The sequence below is a fragment of the Leptosomus discolor genome, chromosome 18 (assembly GCF_034619465.1).
Source record: "Leptosomus discolor isolate bLepDis1 chromosome 18, bLepDis1.hap2, whole genome shotgun sequence".
Lineage (NCBI taxonomy): Eukaryota > Metazoa > Chordata > Aves > Leptosomiformes > Leptosomidae > Leptosomus > Leptosomus discolor.
In genome coordinates, this window is record NC_141408.1 from 13,252,082 (window position 1) to 13,255,743 (window position 3,662).

A 3,662-nucleotide genomic window follows, 5' to 3' on the forward strand; every position below is an offset into this window, starting at 1 on the left:
ATAGAAACGTCATCATAAAAAAGCGCCAAATAACTTCCGTGTTTAAAGGAGATCGAGCTCTGTTGATGCCCACCCCCACGTGGTTATTTTCTGGCTGTTTTACAAAATCAGGTGTAAAAAAAGAAAATATACGTTCCTGAGTGAGCTTTCTCTTCATAATTTTTTCCAAGCCAACTGGCAATGCTGATAAAGAATCCCTTTGGATACTAGCTAAGAGATATTTACCGATTGTTTGACGCCATTACAAAACACAGAAGAAAACTCTGAAGGTGTGAATGCTTTTTTTATGCAGCAATGCTTTGGTTTTGGTAGCAGCTGCCACTAAAAGAAGGAAATTTTGGGGTTGGGGGGGGTGTAAGCAGAATTACAGAATATTGTTCCTAATTTTCTGTACTGTGATCCCTTAGTTTTCCCAATAAAGAGACAGGTTTGTTTTCTTGGCTTTGTTTCGTGCTTCAGACGCATTATAGAGAGGCACCGTGCCTGGCGCGGCTGAATTTGCTCTTAACCCGAGAGTTAATTCGTGGTGAATAGCAGAGAACAGATTTTTAACTGAAATTAGGCTTCATGAAAACAAAGTTCCAGCTTCCTCGGAAGCAGCATGGGCGCTGTCGCGTTCGCTGTGGAAAAGGCTCGTTTCAGGGACGGAAAGGCCGGCCTTTCGCCAGGTGAGGAAGGGGAGTCCTGGTCGAGGTGGGTTCTTTCATCAAATACCCCGTTTGTCGGCTACAGGAAAGAGGCGGTGACCTTCGAGGAGCGGAGCTGCCAGCTGCACCCTGCTCGTGCACCCCCAGGGAGCTGGGCCGGTTGGGGAGCTGTCCCTGGGAACGGGTGGAATCGCCGTTTTCAAGCGGAGTGTTGCAGGACGGCAGCGTCTACAGCCCTCCCTGCAGCGCTCTCATGGCCGAGGGGCCTTTTCACTGCAACAGCTCCTGCGTCCCGCTGCCCGGGAGGGGGGAAACACCTTCAAAGATGGTTTTTCCAGCAAGGAAAGATGGTTTTCCCAGCAAGAAAAGACTGTTTTCCCACCTTCAAAGATGGGTTTTCCAGCAAGGAAAGACGGTTTTTCCAGCAAGGAAAGATGGTTTTTCCAGCAAGGAACGATGGTTTTCCCACCTTCAAAGATGGTTTTCCCAGCAAGGAAAGATGGTTTTCCCAGCAAGAAAAGACTGTTTTCCCACCTTCAAAGACGGGTTTTCCAGCAAGGAAAGACGGTTTTTCCAGCAAGGAAAGACGGGTTTTCCAGCAAGGAAAGATGGTTTTCCCACCTTCAAAGATGGTTTTCCAGCAAGGAAAGACGGTTTTCCCACCTTCAAAGATGGGTTTTCCAGCAAGGAAAGATGGTTTTCCCAGCAAGGAAAGACGGTTTTCCCACCTTCAAAGATGGGTTTTCCAGCAAGGAAAGACGGTTTTCCCAGCAAGGAAAGACGGTTTTCCCACCTTCAAAGATGGTTTTCCCACCGTCAAAGACAGTTTTCCCACCTTCAAAGACGGTTTTCCCAGCAAGGGTGTCCTTGCAGCACGTGGTTGTCCCTGATGGACCCTGGAGGTCAGCAGCTCTGCTCCAGCTCTGACCAGCTCCAGAGCAGAGGGAGTTCCCCCTTCGGTTCAGCCCAGACACCCCGGGCGCTTGCTGTCCCCGCACGCTGAGGGCGGCAGAAGCGTTTCGGGGCTCAGAACGCAGCTGGACGCGCACACGGAAGCCGCCGGGCTCGAAGGGGCAGCGACTCCAGCTGAGGCGGTCCCGGGCGGCACGAGGCTGCAGCACATCGCCACCTCCTCCCTCGGGTGTGCGCTCATTGTCCAAACTTCTGCTGCTCCTTACGACAGAAGACGCTTCTGCTTTGGAGGGAATTTGGTCCATCCCGCTGCTTCACAGGTCCTGCTAAAGCCCTGGGGGGGCTGGGGAGAAAAATCCCCCAAAGCTGCAGCCTGTAGGAAGCCTAATTTCCCATTTCTGATGATTCTGTTCCACGTGGAGGGTGAGAACGTCCTGTCGGTCTTACCTGAGGGGTGTCGGGGATTTTGCGGTGAAGCTTACGAAAGGCTGCAGCTGGGTCCAAGCACCGCCGAAACCCCGCTTTTCATCTTCCTCCTCCTCGTACCGTGTGCGTACTGCTGCGTGCGCCATCCAGACCGGAGCCCGGATCCATTTTTAAGTTCCTTCTTTTATCTGTGCCCAGTGGGAAACCTGAATGTCGCGTTTTCTCCTCCCTCAGGCAGACTCGGGCGGGGAGCCCTGCACAGCCACCCCCTGCCCCGCTCGCACACGCCGCTGGCTCCGTCTCCCCCGGTGCTTTGAAGGCGCGTGGGGTTTGGGTGCCCGAAATCTCAGCTGGGATGGAAAGATCGGTTTGGCAAGAACCGCAGGTGCTCGGCCTCCTTCAGCTCTGCGCAGTTACTGCCCGCGGCGGGGGCTGACGTGTCTGTTTATCCACACTCGTATATTTACACCTCCCCACGGTTGCCCAGGGCCAGCGGGGAAGGTCTCGCCCGGGCTCACTGCCCCGTTTCCAACCCAGATCTCCACTCCTGCGGGGTTTAAGCACAACTGGCAAATCCCGACCCTTTCTTCTTCCGAAAATCCAACCTTTACTCGTGTCCCTTCCCTTTCAATCAACCCCCTTCTTCAAAAGTCTCTGCGAACCACCCCAACGCGCTCCCTGGCCCTCGGGAGGGGGATGAGACAGCAGCCCCTTCCCAAAGCTGCTCTCCCTGTGCCAGAGCTCGGTCCTCTGACCCCCCCCAGCCGCCCTTTCCCCCCCCCCCAACCCCACCGCTCGCCCTCCCTCGCTGGGTCACTGTGTTTGGGCTCCGTGTGTCCATCCCAGCACCCACAGCTCCTTCCCTTGGGGGCCGTTTTTTGGGAGGTGGGTGGGTGCCAGCTAGGTGCCGGCATCTCCTCTGCTGCAGGAGGGCCCCTCCGGCAGCTCCCGCTCTGCCACGGGGCGGCTGTGGAGGAACAGCAAAACCAAGTGAGAAGATTCCCCGGGCGGTCCCGTTGCCAGAGCCCTTTCTGGCATTTTTGGATGATTTTTGGCTTCGGTACAAAATACCAAAGCAGCTTCTCCTCCCGGCCGCCCGCACGAGCGCGCGGGTAGTTCGGTGCCGGGGTTACGGTGCAGCTCCCGCCGTTCTGACGCGGCTGAAGAGGAGGGAAGGTGCCCGTTTTCACCATATTTGTGATTTAAACCCGCCCGTCCCTGTTCGCTACCCGGCTGACATCACGGGTTTTACCTTTAGAGCGAAAAAGCCGTGGAACAGCCCTTCGCCTTTCCGGCTTCAGGACACCCCGGCGACAGCTTGAGGAAGAAAAAAAAATCAACCCCCCCCAACCCAAACCGTGGGAGCCGATCGTGTCCCCGCCGCCCCCTCTCCCGTTGCCCACGCTGCGGGCTGAGCCCTCACAAACTCGGTGCACGCAAGGCGGCGGCGGCGGGGGGGCGTGGCGCGCGGTGGGCGTGGCGCGCGGTGGGCGTGGCTCGCGGTGGGCGTGGCTCGCGGTGGGCGTGGCGCGCGGTGGGCGGGACCACAGGCGGGTCAGGAGGCGTGGCCGGCGTCCCCGTGGGCGTGGCGGTGGGCGTGGCCGGCGGAGCGGGCGGGCGGTGCATTGTGCGCGGCGGCGGCGGCGGCGGCGGCGGGGCCGGGGCCGGGCCGGGGCC